The sequence below is a fragment of the Cornus florida genome, unplaced genomic scaffold (assembly GCF_030987335.1).
Source record: "Cornus florida cultivar Cherokee Brave unplaced genomic scaffold, ASM3098733v1 CherokeeBrave_3.0.0_Hap2_Chr03, whole genome shotgun sequence".
NCBI classification, from domain to species: domain Eukaryota; kingdom Viridiplantae; phylum Streptophyta; class Magnoliopsida; order Cornales; family Cornaceae; genus Cornus; species Cornus florida.
In genome coordinates, this window is record NW_026775573.1 from 80,469,183 (window position 1) to 80,486,307 (window position 17,125).

A 17,125-nucleotide genomic window follows, 5' to 3' on the forward strand; every position below is an offset into this window, starting at 1 on the left:
ATCGGCGACAACATTGTCGGTCCCTTTTTTGTCCTAGATTTCAATGTCAAACTCTTGAAGTAAGAGGATCCATCGAATTAAACGGGGTTTTGTCTCTTTTTTCGCTAACAAGTTCCTAAGAGCGGCATGATCCGAGAAGACGATGACCTTGGAACCTAGGAGATAGGAGCGAAATTTATCCAAGGCGTACACCACAGCTAGCAATTCTTTTTCAGTGGTGGTGTAGTTCAATTAGGCATCGCAGAGAGTGTTGCTGGCATAATAAATAACATGCGGAAGTTTATCCACACATTGGCCCAAAACCGCCCCTAATGCATAGTCGGATGCATCACACATGATCTCAAAGGGAAGAGACCAATTAGGCGGTTTTATGATTGGGGCGGATGAGAGAAGAGTGCGAAGTTTAATGAAAGCTTCCATGCAAGCGTCATCAAAATTGAACGGAACATCCTTGGCTAAGAGATTACACAAGGGCCGTGAGATTTTGCTAAAATCTTTGATGAAGCGACGATAGAATCCGGCATGGCCAAGAAAAGAACGGATTTGACGGACGGAATTCGGAGGAGGAAGATTAGAGATCAACTCAACTTTTGCCTTGTCTACCTTGATTCCCCGTTTAGAAATGACATGTCCTAAAACAATGCCTTCTTAGACCATGAAGTGGCTTTTCTCCCAACTTAGAATGAGATTCGTCTCTTTGCATCTTCGGAGCACCAGAGACAAATTTTTGAGACACGAGTCAAAGGAGGAGACAAATACGAAAAAATCGTCCATGAAAACTTCCAAGAACTTTTCAACCATATCCGAGAATATAGACATCATACACCTTTGGAACGTTGCCGGCGCATTGCAAAGCCCAAAAGGCATGCGTCGATAGGCAAACGTACCAAAGGGACATGTGAATGTTGTTTTCTCTTGATCTTAAAGGGCGATTGCCACTTGGTTATAGCCGGAATAACCATCAAGAAAACAATAGAAGCTTTGGCCGGCTAACCTTTCTAGGATTTGATCAATAAATGGGAGTGGGAAATGATCCTTCCTAGTTGATGAATTGAGTTTCTGGTAGTCAATGCACACACGCCACCCGGTGGTGGTTCGTTGTGGCACGAGCTCACCCGCTGAATTTTCAACAATAGTGAGACCGGATTTCTTGGGGACAACTTATGTGGGGCTCACCCACTTGTTATCAGAGATAGGGTAGATGATTCTCGCATCTAGCAATTTGATCACCTCTTTCATGACCACTTCCTTCATATTTGGATTTAACCGGCGCTGGACCTCTCTAGTAGGCTTTGCGTCATCCTCCATATGAATGCGGTGCATACAAATAGAGGGGTCAATTCCTTTCAAATCTGCCACTATCCAACCAATAGCTTCTTTATGCTCTTGGAGCACCGCTAAAAGGTTGGTCTCTTGGTCTTTTTGAAGGTCCGAGGCAATGATGACCGGAAGGGTTTGCTTTGGACCAAGGAACACATACTTGAGATGGGCCGGGAGCGGCTTAAGCTCAAGTTATGGCGGAGATAGCAATGATGGGACCGGAGGAGTAGTGGAAAGTTGGGGAAGTGGTTCTTTTGGAATTTTCCAAGGAGGTACATCCATGATAGCATTAATATCAAGCAAGGAATTGACTCCTTGAATGGCTTAATCAACATCTAAGTTTGAGAAGTCAAAATGGGACATACAAGTTTCAAGAGGATCTTTGCTTAGAATGAAGGGGAGAGATTCTTCGACCACTTCATCAATGACATCCACAAGAAAACAATCATCCTCATTGGAGGGATGTTGAGTTGTATGAAAGATGTGGAGTTTGACTTGCATGTTTCCAAAAGCAATGTCCATCACCCCGGTTCGGCAATTAATTGATGCATTAGCCGTGGCTAAAAATGGCCTACCAAGGATCACGGGAAGGTGCTTTTTTGGGTCATGGACCGGTTCCGTATCAAGAACCACAAAATCTACCGGGAAGTAGAATTTGTCCACTTTGATAATAACGTCCTCGAGAATACCTCGTGGATGCTTGACCGATCTATCGGCAAGTTGCAAAACCACGGAAGTCGGCTTAAGATCTCCCAAACCAAGTTGTAGGTAGACTGAATATGGAATTAAATTCACACTAGCTCCTAAGTCAAGGAGGGCCCTCTCGATTTTTCTGTCACCAATGACGCAAGAGATTGTGGGGGCACCCGGATCCTTATACTTCGGAGGAGTGCTGTGCTGAATGATAGCACTAACATTTTTAGTCAACCTCACCTTTTTTAGCAAATGATTTTTAGAAGTGCGCTTTTGAGTGCACAAATCTTTGAGAAATTTTGCATAGGAAGGGATTTGCTTGATAGCATCCAAGAGGGGCAAGTTAATCTTCACTTGCTTGAAAACTTCCCACATGTCTTGAATTTTACATTTCTTGTTCCCAAAATGTGTCGACTCTTGAAGACGTTGAGGAAACGGAGCTTTTGGCTCATAAGTAGTTTCCACATTTGGGGTGACATGTGTGGGATTTCCGTGAATGGTATCTGGACAAGAATTTGGATTAGAAGAGCTTGAATTTGGATTTTTCAAAGGAGGGTTTTTCTCACTTGTGTCTCCATCAACCTTGTTGTCAACCACTCTACCAGTTTGAAGGGTGGTGATAGCTTGAACTTGTTCATGAGTTGGCCCACTCGGAGGAGGGGTTTCATCAATCACATGCATTCCTCTAGGATTTTCAAAAGGTTGAGAGGGAAGCTTGCCCTTGTCCTTTTGAAGCAATTGATTCACCGAGTTAGCAATTTGGCCCACTTGATTTTTGAGATTTGCTATGGATTGAGTATGGGAGTGAACCATTTGGAGAGTAGGCTGCAAAGATGTCAAGAGTTGCTTATTGGAATCCATGATTTGCTTGTTCAATGATTCCATCATTTGCTTGTTTGCAGCTACTATCTCGTCAGTTGGACACACAGGAGGTTGATTGGAAACATTTAGATTGTAAGGAGGACGGTAGCTTGAAGAGGTTTGGAAAGGCCTACCTTGATATTGAGAAGAGGGCTGATTTTGAGGCCCTTGATTTTGAAATTGGGAATTTTGTGGGGCTTGTTGCCTCCACGAAAAATTCGGATGGTCCCTCCAACCCAGATTATATGTATTGGAATACGGGTTATGCCCGGGCCTTGAGAACATGGCATTAGCTTACTCTTGGTTGGGATTGGGAAATTGCTCCGATGTGGGGCAATCTTCCGAGAGATGGAATGGACTAGTACATGAAGCACAAACTGAACTTGCCGAATTTTGAGACAATGAAGGAGGAAGATGTGGTGCCATCAATTGGTAGAATTTATGAGCGATGGCATCCACTTGAGATGATTCTTCCCTTATTGATTTTGGTTGACAAGGGTTGGTGTTCTTTGCAATGGTTGAGGTCGGAGCCCTACGAGAATTATGTTGAAGTGAATTTTCGCTTAAATTCTCAAGTAGGGTCCAAGCCTCATCCGCATTCTTGGACATGAACATCCCACCACAAGAAGAATCAACCATGAATCTGTGGGTTTTGGTCAAGCCGGCATAGAAAGCTTGCACTAATTGCCATTTTGGGATCAAATGATAAGGACATTTCCGAAGAAGATCTTGTAGCCTTTCCCAACTCTCAGGGAGTTGTTCTCCATCAATTTGAGAAAAGCTTAGAATGGAATGCCTCATTTGGTTGGTTTTACTCACCGGATAATACTTCTTAAGGAATTCTTATTGTAATTGAGCCTAAGAAGTAATGGAATTGGGAACGAGGGAGTTCAACCAGTATTTTGCCCTATCCTTTAGGGAGAATGGGAAAAGATGGAGATGGAGTGCATTATTCGGAAAACCTCTCAACCGGATGGTCGAACAGATTTCAAGGAACTCATCAAGATGCTTATATGGATCTTCATTATCAAAGCCATGAAATGATGGAAGCATTTGGATGGTGCTTGATTTGATCTCATATTGAGCTGCATCGATGTTTGGCATTACTATGCAAGAAGGAGAAACATAGGTGGTAGGGATGAAATGATCTCTAAGAGTCATTGGTTCTACATTAGGAATTTCAGCCCTTTAATTCCCCGGATTTCCTACGTTATCTCCCATTGTATTAAATTCAGTTTCAAGATCCCTTGTAAGAGTAGATTCCCTAAGGTTTCTTCTAAGAGTTCTTTCAAGAGAATTGATATCAATGGGCGAATCGATTGTGGGTAGAGAGAGTGACCTACGACCAAACATCAACAGCACAGCATATAATCAACAAAGCAATTCATTATCCACAACTCCACATACGATGTTCCCTTTCTCCTCAATTATCAAGACAGAAAATAAATGGCCACGACAAGGACCGATGCTTATACACAGAATTAAAATAATAATATAGCCTTAACAAGGGCTTGCGAATAAATTAACTACTTCTAAGCTTAACCCATGCACAATATCTTACAATTCGAAACTAGAAGGTCAAGAGACTTACCTGGGGTCCTCTAGACTTACAATTTGCTAGCATTCCCACGGCGAGCTTCGAGTTCCTAGAATCTTACAACACTTAAAACATTGAGATGGTCAAACCACACAAGAAATATTCACAAGACACAATATTCACAATCAAACTAAAATTAACCCTAGAACTTTGGTCGCTAAACCATTTGCAGTCCCTAGCAACGGCGCCAAAAATTGATCGGTTGGTCAATCATACATCAACCTTCGCAATAGCATGAATCATTGTAAAATAGGGCTATTGGTCGGGTAAGTCGAACCACTGGGACTGCGCTAGTCTTAAGACAACCTAAGTATCTAGAGTCATTTTAGAATGATAAGGTGTAATAAGGAGTTGTTGATTGGTTTGTCACTAAGCTAGTAATTGAAGTGTGCATAAAACAAGAATGCTAGTAAATGAGAGTTAGAGATAATAAAAGGGGAAACTAGGGAAGTGAATCCACCTACGCCCTAAATACATGTTAAATCAAGACTAAATTGGGGATAAACACTATATAAGTAATGATCAAGAATTATGTAGCAACACATAGTTGCTTCATAACCAATAAAAAGTTCATGAGATTAAAACAAGAATGGTCTATCAAAAGACAACACATTTTGACTACCTAGACGAGGGTGTAGTATCAAATACATTAACTTAAGCAAAAGACCATCAAGCATTCAATCAAATGATGAAGCACATGAAGGTAAGAATCAAGCATAGTCCATCAAAGGAGGTACCTAAGCAATGGAATATCAAGTTTCAAAATCAACATGCCTTGAAAACCATTCATAGTTAATATCTTCATTGTCACTATGAAAATAAAAGCAATAAGACTAATGTAAGAATCATCAAGATAAGCTAAAGAACTCACATCAATCATTTAAACATGAATATTCATTATGAGAAATAATAAGCTCTTAAACTATGAAAAGACCAAAGTTTATACATTATAATCCCCAAAATAGAACCTAATCTAGAACATGAACAAAAGGGGAGGCTTCATCACCTCCCTAGATGGAGTTTAGTTACCCATGAGTGAGCTAGAAGAAGGAAGAAGCATGGATGGACAAGCCATTTTCGAGCTCCCTTCTTTAGGCTTCAAGAACACCTTTCTTGCTCTCTTCTCTCTCCTCTAATCTTGTAGAATGAAGGATATGATGCATGTGGCCCTTAGTTGCCTTATATCTTTCAACCAAGCTCTCTCTCTCCTCCAAAGACATTCCCAACCACCCCATAAACAAGGAGGGTGGAAATGTGGAACCAATGCACAAGTGGGCTGAAGAGGGGTTCATTTCCGAGCTGCAATCTGGCCAAATTTCGAGCACTCGAAGGGTGGCTTCGAGCACTTGAAATTAGTGTAATGTGTAACATGCAATTCTTGCCCATCACTGACCTACTTTGGTAAAATGGCTATAGCTTTGTGTTCCAAACTTCGAATGATGATCTGTTTGAAGATTTGGAGAGCTGATTCAGAGATTTAAAAACTTCATGTTTTTATAAAGACCCAATTCTCAAGTCTGGTTGGTCAAAAAATGGGGAGAAAGGCAGCACTTCAGTGCTGCCAGGCAGTTCTGCGCACCTCTGGTAAGAAGATCATAACTCTCTGCTCCAAACTCTGAATGATTAACCGCTTGAAGATTTGGAAAGCTGATTCAGAGATCTAAATCTTTGATGTAATGATGGAAGTCCAGTTCTTGAGTTTGCTAGGTCAAAAATGGCGACAAAAGTCAGATTCTACTGCTGCCAGAATTTCAGAATTGGCACCCTTTTTGTTCAAAATTCCACAAGGCATCATTTTTGCTTCCTTTTTGCAATTTAACCTGAAAATGTACAAAAACATGCAAATGGAGATAATCTACATAAAATAATCAATTAATGGACTTTGTTAATGTAATTTAGGGCGCTTGAATATACAGTATTCGGCGCTTATCACTTATTTAAATATATCTTGTGCAGGTGTATAGCTTGTTAGAATATTGCAATTGTTTACCTTGGAAGCTAGTTACTAAATTGGGACTTATTTAGTACTTGTCGCTTAGTGTGGTAATGTGGTTCAATTGTTGTAAAATATTATTGTTTTAGTGTATAAATTGCATATTGGAGACTTGACATGTCATATGCTATCTAGACTTGAATTCTAGGACATGGTTTGTGTGTATTCAACCTTATTTATGCATGGAAGATGGCTTTATGCATTAGTGGATTTGGTATAAGTTTGGTCTAGCTTATTGATTTTTGTATAAGTTCTGGACTTATCGATTTTGGAAAGTTTGTAAGAACATATTTCACGTGATGGCTAGGGTTTGGCTCTAGTACGGAGACAAGAGTCTTCTAAGTCATAAATGCGCACTAGGTAGTACCTTGTGGGTCGTAATTGCTCGGAATAACTTATGCATTTGCGCACGAGGTAGTGCCTTGTGGGTCGTAATTACTAAGAAACACTTGCTTGGTCTAGTGACCACATGTCCTAATCTTTCTGCTTTGATTTCACATTCAATTTCAAGTTGTTAATCATGGATTACTTGTAGCTTAAGAATTAATGTTTGCTTTGGATATTTGAATCTTACTTAGTATACTTGAAACTATATACTTGTTTTGTGCATTTAGATCTCATATAGTGTACTTGAACTTGTATGCTTGTGCCGTGTATACTTGTTTTAGGCATATCTCTCTTAGCTTAGTATATTTGTGTTGGTATACTTGATTTCATATAAAATGCATACTTGTGTAAATATGCTTAGACATTGCATGACTTGTCTTAATATGGTTTAGTATACTTGGAAATATATGCTCATATGTTGTATAACATGTTTAACATTGTTTAGTATACTTGATCATGTATACTTGTATGCCGTTGTTCACTTTAAATTGCATGAGTAGTTTAGAATGATCCATGAGTCTCACTTGACATAGACGTTAGGTGGCATGAGCCCCTTTGACATGTTGCACCTTAAGGTGATATAATTGTAAAACGCTAAGTCGATGCATGCTCATCTCCTACGAGTAGCTTTATGTTACTCACCCACGTAGTGGGGACATTTTTCAGGTACCGGGATCAAGATTTGGGATTCACATCATGCTTGGATAATTTGTAGACTTGAAGTTCTCATTTCTTGTAAATGTTGGCTTGAAATGCCATTTATAGCTTTATATGTCAAAATGTGTAAATTTGATTCTATTTTTGTAATGTGTACATAAGTACACTCTTTATAATGTATTTGACATGTATGAGATGAGGCCATAGGCCAATGACATCTAATTTGTATCCTATGTAACTTTTAACTTCATGAAATATTATGAAAATATTGAAAAATGTCGAGTCATTGCTTCACTATACTTGCATCGGGTGTGGGAATTCCATTTTTATTCTTTCATAAGGTCTCATTAATCATGTATGAAGTGTGGCCAAGGGCCAAACGGTAATTTGAAATCATTTGTTAATTTTGGTTTTCAAATTTCCCTTTTCTTGTTCATCTTTGCCTTTTTGCCCATTGGGGGGTCGGATTTTGCATCGGTGGTATTTTTAAACCATGGACCATTGTAGCACGTCCTAATAGGTAAGTTACGTTTGCGTACATGATCATTTTCAAGAAAAACCTCTTCCTTGGCAATTTGAGCCTCCTAGGAACTCATTTTGAGGTTTTGTTGCATAATCTGATCTAGGGGTATTCTAGACCTTTCACATTAGTTTTATTTTCTTCTTTCGATATGGTAGATTAGAAAACGTGATTTTAGGGAGGGTTTCTTCTTCGTGTTTTTTCAGAAAACATCGTCTTGGTACCGGAAATCCCTTATGAAGTTTCAGCTTCCAGTTTTCATTTTAGCAGCTTTTTAGCTCTTTTGACCAGATTTCTTGGGAGGGCATTTTGGCCATTTTATAGTAAGTTTTTTTTTTTAATTCTTTAGCGAGTCACGTTGAAAACTCAATTTTGAGGGGGGTTTCTTCTTTGTGTTTTTGCAAAAAAATTAATTTAGGCCTCTAAATTCAGCCTCTGTTCTGGATTTTTCTAAAAGGAAAACCATACAGCAGCTTTATGGGCTGCTGCCAGCCATGTGTGCACCCAGCGCACACACAGCCTGCATGGGCACGCGCATGGGCGTGCGCATGGGGTTGTCATGGCCCCTCGTCGGGCAACCGCTACGTCAGTTCTTCGTTTGGGCGTTTCTCCTTCGTCCGGATTCCGAATCATGCGATTCTTGAGTCCATCTTGATTAGTTTTTCATTGTCCTTCCAGCGGTGTGCTTGGTGGTCCCGAATCTATAGTTTTTAGAAATGACTATTTTGCCCTTAGGGGTTTATTTGTCATATTTTCGATCTTTTGCTTCCGCATCAGTTCTTGTTGAGTTCCACGACCTCATGGAAGGTCACTTTGACTTCTTAGAGTCTTGTTTTCTGTTTTTGCTTCCGCATTCGGATACGTTATCGGATCATCCTTTCGGTTCATCACTGACGCACTGTAACGACCCGGTCATTTGCCTTCATTTCCTTTTTCCTGAAATTTTACGAATGAATTTTTTTCGTTTAATTTTCTTTTCTGAGCTCTGTTTCGTGTCACTTAGTGTCATCTTGAGTGCTCGGAATTGGTTCTTGAGACTCTTTTCCGTAGATTGGCAACTTCCTTTGAGGACCGAGTCATTTCTGCATTTTCACTTTCCGGACACTATGCACCTTTCGTCCATTTCCCTATTCTGTCTTTTCCCCATTTGTCACATTATTGGCACAACCTCACTTCTCATGCTCGGAGTTGGTTTTTGACTTCACATGCCTTCATCTTGAGTGGTTTCCTCGAAATACGTAACTTTACTTTTGGAAAAAAGTACTCTGGTTGCTCCCCGTGTCCATAGGGGCATGGATGTAAAGTTGTTTGAAATTATTTTCTTTTCTTGGGGTATTTTTCGTAAATATCTTTTGAAGATATTTTATTTCAGTGGTTTTTAAGAAAATATTTTTGGAAGATATTTTCATTTTGGGCCAAAAGTGAAGTTTTCACTTTTTGGAGGGGCCATTGTGTAATTAATGAAAGTTATTGCAAAATGTCTTGTTTTGAGCCTGGAACCTCATACATGATTCATTTTCACATTTCGTCAAGTTGTGTACTCTAGGAATTTCCTCCTGGACGATGTTTTCCAGTTTCAGGGTTTTTGGCTCCAATTTGCGCCAAACTTGTTTTAGGCATAACTTTTTGCTCGGGACTCAGTTTTTGACGCCATTTCTTTTGTTGTTCATATTTTATCATTTTGAATCTCTTTTCTTCGTAAAGTTTTGCATTTGAGTGCGTCTGCTCAAATTTTACTTTTTCGGACCTGGCGGGGCCTATTCGGGGCACTTTTTGATATTTCTATAAAAGAGGGGTGAGATATTTCATTTTTCATCTTTTCCCCTCTTCATGCATGACCTGGAGCTCCCATGGCAGCCTAAGGGGTGTTGCCATCTTCTCTCTCCTCTTTTGGTCCACTTTTTCTTGATGGAAAGTCTATGGCCTTAATGTTTATTGTTCCCCTCGCCGTGCTCTACCTTTCCCACTTACTAGAATTCAGTTTTGACCATTTCTTGAGTTTGGTTTTGATGTCAAGTTATGATTTTGATAGGGCTTTGATGGGGGTTATGTTCACGGCGTTGTCCCCGACAAAACCTAGTAGTTTCGTCGGATTCGGAGCCATTCCATTTTGATGGCTTTTGAGATTTTCATCTCAAATTGAGATAGGAGGTGTTATAGGTTTAATTCTTGTTATATAACATGCAATTGATGCTTATACAACTTGATTGCATGCTTAAATATGAAATCTACAGATTTTATTATTTAATTTTCTTGTATTGGATTTGATTTTCCCGGTTGCTTAAGACTTGTTTTAAACATGTAGCATGGTAATATAATACTCTATAATATGGTCAGTGACAAATATTAAATTGAGGGAATTTGAACAAGTATTAAAGATTTTATTTAATATTTATCTTAGGTGAAAGATTAATTCACATGACCTTAACTAGCTTAAAATCAATATGTGTTAGCATATTAAATTAGGCCTTTGCATGCTCTCCAACATAGTTGAATTTGAAAGTAATTGGAGGTGTTTTGAAAATTAATAATTATTAATTAATTTGATTAATTAATTTGCCCCGAGTGCACTATTCACTCTATTTAAATTCCGACTTGATATTCTTGACTTATATGCCATATAGCTTCACATATGTTTGATTTAGAATATTCGGTTAGGTTTTCAAACCTTTCCTTTAATTAAATTCCTTGTTTAAGATTTAATCCTCATGGTGATATACAACTTGGAATTAAATTGTGGCATACTAGAAAATTAAGCTTAGGTATAGTTGTTCACATATATTAAATTGGGATAAATTGTATGAGAATTGCAACTTTTAATTTATATTTAACTTTAGTGAAAGTTTAATTCACATGGTCTTAAATTGAATGAAATAAACTTGTAATATGATATTACATTAGTCATTGGCATGTTCTCTAAGATATGCTAAATTGAGAACATTTGGTTAAGTTTGAAAATCTAGAGATTTTAATTAAAAGAATTAATTAAAATCTATTTCGTGGTCCCATTAGCTTAATTAAGGTTTTAACTTGATATTTGTATTGGCGATGACTTGTTTACTAGTATATATTAATTTGGGACTATCTGAAGTTGTTTTAGAACTTTGGGATTTAAATTAGCATGATTTAATTAAAGTTCTACTTTGTTGTTCTAACAACCTAATTGAGTTTTAGAATGGATATAGGTGATGACCTTGCCATGCCCTTTAACATGTATTAAATTGAGGTTAATTGAAATTGAATCGAAAATCTAGAGAATTTAATTGTGTTTATCTATTTAAATTCTATCAATTTGCTCCATAATATAGTTGTGTTTTAAAAGTGGTTTCTATATTCAAATCATGGACTTAGACTTGTTGTATATTCACTTGGTTATGTTTTGAACATTGGATAACATAGTTGCTATGTTTGTATTCATGAGAATATGTTTTCCTTATTGAATATATTGTTGCCTTGTGTAATGATTTGCACACTTCGTGTTTAACATCTTTCATGCATAGCGTGTAACGAATCGCACACTGAAGATTCGACATTCATCATATCATATTAGTTGTGGATTTAGAGCATGGATTGTATAGAATTCCAAATCTGGTTGTGCTTAGTAGATAGTTGATTATCTTGCATATTCTTATTGATATATGCGTTGTTGCACAACTTGTTTATTTTGGAAACTTGGGGATGTCGTTATTTAACTATAGCTAGGACGTGGTTCTAGTACGGGGGATAGTCCCTCTATATAGTCTAGTGTGCACATAGGGAGGTTACTCATGGGCTAGTAACCCTAAAGTAACTATGTTGTCGGTCTGATCCAGCGTGACGTCCGAGTATCTACTTTGCTTGATTTCGCATTTCATTTTCAAGTTGATAACTAGATGATGTTGTAATTTGTTGTTTCTTATTTGTCGTTCCATTTTAAGTTATAAAATGTTAACTTTGCGAAATTGTGCTTTATGCGTTGTATTGGAAGTTCCAATGTCGGTTAAATTGCATCGATATTGAAAATCGTGTTTTGACATTCTAATAAAGCTTAGGATTGATCCTATTGATTCATTTATAACATAGACGCTAGGTGGGATAAACCACTACTGTTATTTTGTGCTTTAGATTCTAAGTTGATGGCTTTGAGAACTTAAACCTTGTTGCATTGTATAACATGCTCTTTTGTTGTTGAATTGCATGGATAATGTGATTCTTGTTAACTTGTATTCAAATATGCTTTTGTCATGTTGTATGGATTACACTAGACCTAGTTCAATTGTATTAAAAATGCAATTCATGTTAATCTATGCTCAAACATTCTTCTTGTCGTGTTCTTTGGATTGTCCCAACCATGATTCGTTTCATACACGTATGCATATCATGATTCTTGTTGCTTAGACTCTAAGGTAGCTTAAGATGCTTCCCGAGTCTCACTTGGACATAGACGTTAGGTAGCATGAGCCCCTTTAACATGTTTAACCTTAGGGTGATAAATTTGAAAAATGCTAGGTCGATGCATGCTCATCTCCTATGAGTAGCTTTATGTTACTCACCTCTACGATACTGGGGCATATTTCAGGTAGGAAGACTTGGTTTGTGACGCCTAGCATTCCTTGGATGTCGTGTAGCTTTCAAGTTTCCATCTCATGCGAATGTTAGCATGAGATGTGATTTTGTAGACTTATATGTGAAAATATGTATATTTGATTCCATGTATGTAATGTGTACTTAAGTACACTCCTTTCAATGTATTTAATATGTATGAGATGCGGCTGGAGGCCAATGACCATTATATTGTATTCTATATACTTTTTAACTTCATGAAATATTGTAAAAATCTTGAAAAATCGCAAGTCATTGCTTCACCATGGTTGCATCGGGTGTGGGAATTCCATTTTCATTCTTTCATAGGGTCTCATTAATCTTTTATGAAATGTGGCCAAGGGCCAAATGGTCATTTCACCCCGTTTTGTATTTTTGGATTCCAAGTTTTTATTCCAAGTTCCATTTTTGCCTTTCTGCCCGTTGGGGGGTCGGATTTTGCATCGGTGATATTTTTAAGACGTGGACCATTGTAGCACGTCCAAATAAGTAAGTTACATTTTCGTGCATGGTCGTTTCTAGGCAAAACCTTATCGTTTGTGTTTTGAGCTTCCTATGAACTCATTTTGAAGTTTTGTTGCATAATCTAATTTTAGGGCACTTTGGGATTTTCCTTTGGGAAATAAATTTCGTTCTTGACATGGTCATGTAGAAAACATGATTTGGGGGGGGGGGGGGGGGGTTTGTTCACAACTTTTTGCCAAAAAATGTCATTTAAGCTCTCAAAATCCCATTTGAATTCGGAAAATATGTGCAGGCCCTGCTCATACTTGAAACCCAGAAAGTCTAATTTTTTTAAACTTTGAGGCTTCATATCTTCATCATCCGGACTCCAAATCAAGTGACTTTTCAGTCTAAGTTTATTAGTTTTTGCTGGTCTATATAGCAGTATGCATGGTTGCATCAAATTATATCTAAAAAGAGCATTTTACCCCTTGTAAAGTACCCTTGCCGCACTAATTTTAAACCCAAAAGTTGGTTTTTATGAAACTTTGACGTTTCATATCTTCTTTGTCCGGACTCCGAATCAAGTGATTCGTGAGCCTAGATTTATTAATTTTTCCCGGTCTATCTAACGGTATGCTCAGTTGCATCCAATTTTATCTGAAAAGACCTTTTTACCCCTTGCGAAGTACCTTTACTGCATTGATTTCAAACCCAAAAATGTGATTTTTATGAAACTTTGGAGTTTCATATCTTCTTCATCCGGACTCCGAATCAAGTGATTCTTAGGTCTAATTTGATTAAATTTTTTTTGTCTTTCTAGTGGTCTACTCAGTAGCACCCAATTTTATATTTTCAAAAATGACCATTTTGCCCTTGGGGGCCTGTTCGGTTTTTTTCTGATCATTCGTTCCCGCATTAGTTCTTATTGAGTTCCACGACCTCATGGAAGGTCACTTTGACTTCTTAGAGTCTTGTTTTCTATTTTCGCTTCCGCATTCGGATCCGTTATCGGGTCAACCTTCGGTTCATCACAAGATACGCTGGCCTAAAAACCAAGGTCATCACAGGTGGTATCAGAGCGTTTGGGTTCGAATACCTTGGACGACGGCTTTTGGGTGCATATCATGCTCACATTTTTTTGCTTTGATGTGCCATTTATATCTTAATAACATGCTTTGTTTGATAACATGTCTTGTATGATAACATGTTTACATGCTTTGGTGTTTTGAGACATCTATTATTTGTTAAGCATACTTTATGTGTATATATGCTCTTGATAACATGTTTTGATTTGATAACATGACTATTTGCTTATGTGGCACCTTGAGTAGATAGTCCATTGCCATGATGCATGCTAGCTGTTTACTTTTATGTCTGGTTTTGACAATGTCTCTTAGGATCTATCGTATCCCTTGGATGCATTCTTGTTTCATGAGTTTCTTTCTTGGATAGGAGAAATTCATTCCGTAAGGATCCATGTAGGGAACCTTCTTGTCTGTTTTCTCAATTGATGAGAGTAAGGCTCATGTGAGTGTAGAATCGCAGTTCTTATCTAGTGGACTGAGACGTGGGCTAGGGAGGCACCGTTCCATTTCCATTTCCTTCGTGGCTTCTAGATCTAAGGCCTTAAGCGTAATGGTGCCAGTGTCATTGTTGTCAGAGTTTTGGGATTAGCTTCCCCAACTCTCGCAGATGCCTGGTTTCTGTAATGCCTTCGGTAATGACCATTTTCGACCTTGATGTCATTTGTATGGAAAAGTTCCCTTCTGGAGCATGTTACGAACTAGTGCCTTATATTGTCATGCTACCTTGCTGACGAGTAAGTGTGGGCAGGTTCTAGTCACTATTCGTACTGCCTTGTCACTGTCTTCTTCTATTATGTTTCAACGTTTTGTTGTCTTGGGATTCTCTCGGTAGTTGTTGTTGAGTTAACGTGCCGATTCGTAAGAGGTGTTGCCTCAATTCATAGTTTCGCGTTCTTTCAGTTGATCTTTAGACTTCAGGATTTGTCCTTCAATGCATTGTGAGCTGTCCTTTCATTTAACCTTTTGTTCGGTCATTATTCTGCTATCTCTGGTATGTTCCGAATTTCAGGGACGAAATTCCTTTAAGGAGGGTAGGTAGTAACGACCCGTCATTTGCCTTCCTTTCCTTTTTCCTTAAATTTTACGAATAAATTTTTTTCGTTTAATTTTCTTTTCTGAGCTCCGTTTCGTGTCGCTTAGTGTCATCTCGAGTGCTCAAAATTGGTTCCTGAGACTCATTTCCGTGGATTGACAACTTCCTTTGAGGACCGAGTCATTTCTGCATTTTCACTTTTCGGACACTATGCGCCTTTCGTCCTTTTCCCTGTTTTGTCTTTTTCCCTATTCTGTCTTTTCCCCATTTGTCACATTGTTGGCATAACCTTACTTCTCATGCTCGGAGTTGGTTTTTGACTTCACGTGCCTTCGTCTTAGATGGTTTTCTCGAAATACGTATCTTTACTTTTGTAAGAAAGTACTCTAGTTGCTCCCGTTGTCCATAGGGGCATGGACGGAAAGTTCTTTGAAATTATTTTCTTTTCTTGGGGTGTCTTTTGTAAATATATTTTGAAGATATTTTATTTCAGGGGTTTTTAAGAAAATATTTTTTAAAGATATTTTCACTTTGGCCATAAGTGCAGTTTTCACTTTTTGGAGGGGCTATTGTGCAATTAATGAAAGTTATTGTAAAATGTCTTGTTTTGAGCCTAGATCCTCGTATAGGATTCATTTTCACATTTCGTCAAGTTGTGTACTCTTGGAATTTCCTCCTAGACGATGTTTTCCAGTTTCAGGGTTTTTGGTCCCAGTTTGCTCCAAACTTGTTTTTGGCATAACTTTTTGCCCGGGACTCGGTTTTTGATGCCGTTTCCTCCATTGTTCATATTTTATCATTTTGAATCTCTTTTGTTGACAAAGTTTTGCCATTTGAGTGCGTCTGCTCAAATTTTACTTTTTCAAACCCGGCGGGGCCCGTTCGGGGCACTTTTTGAGATTTCTATAAAAGGGGGGTGAGATATTTCATTTTTCATCCTCTTCCCTCTTCATGCATGACCTAGAGCTCTCATGGCAGCCCAAGGGGTGCTGCCATCTTCTCTCTCCTCTTTTGGTTCACTTTTCCTTGATGGAAAGTCTTCGGCCTTAACGTTTGTTGTTCCCCTCGCCGTGCTCTACCTTTCCCCCTTATTAGAACTCAGTTTTGACCATTTCTTGAGTTTCGTTTTGTGGTCAAGTTACGATTTTGATGGGGCTTTGATGGGGGTTATGTTCACGGCGTTGTTCCCGACAAAACCTAGTAGTTTCGTCGGATTCGGAACCGTTCCATTTTGATGGCTTTTGAGATTTTCATCTCAAATTGAGGCAGGAGGTGCTATAGGTTTAATTGTTGTTATATAACGTGCTATTGATGCTTATACAACTTGATTACATGCTTAAATATGAAATTTAGAAATTTTATTATTTAATTTTTTGTATTGGATTTGATTTTCCCAATTGCTTATGACTTGTTTTAAACATGTAGCATGGTAATATAATACTCTATAATATGGTCATTGACATATATTAAATTGAGGGAATTTGAACAAGTGTTAAAGATTTTATTTAATATTTATCTTAGGTGAAAGATTAATTCACATGGCCTTAACTAGCTTAAAATCAATATGTGTTAGCATATTAAATTAGGCCTTTGCATGCTCTCCAACATAGTTGAATTTGAAAGTAATTGAAGGTGTTTTAAAAATTAATAATTATTAATTAATTTGATTAATTAATTTGCCCCGAGTGCACTATTCACTCTATTTAAATTCCGACTTGATATTCTTGACTTGCATGCCATATAGCTTCACATATGTTTGATTTAGAATATTCGGTTAGGTTTTCAAACCTTTCGTTTAATTAAATTCCTTGTTTAAGATTTAATCCTCAAGGTGATATACAACTTGGAATTGAATTGTGGCGTGCTAGAAAATTTAGCTTAGGTATAGTTGTTCACATATATTAAATTGGGATAAATTGCATGAGAATTGCAACTTTTAATTTATATTTAA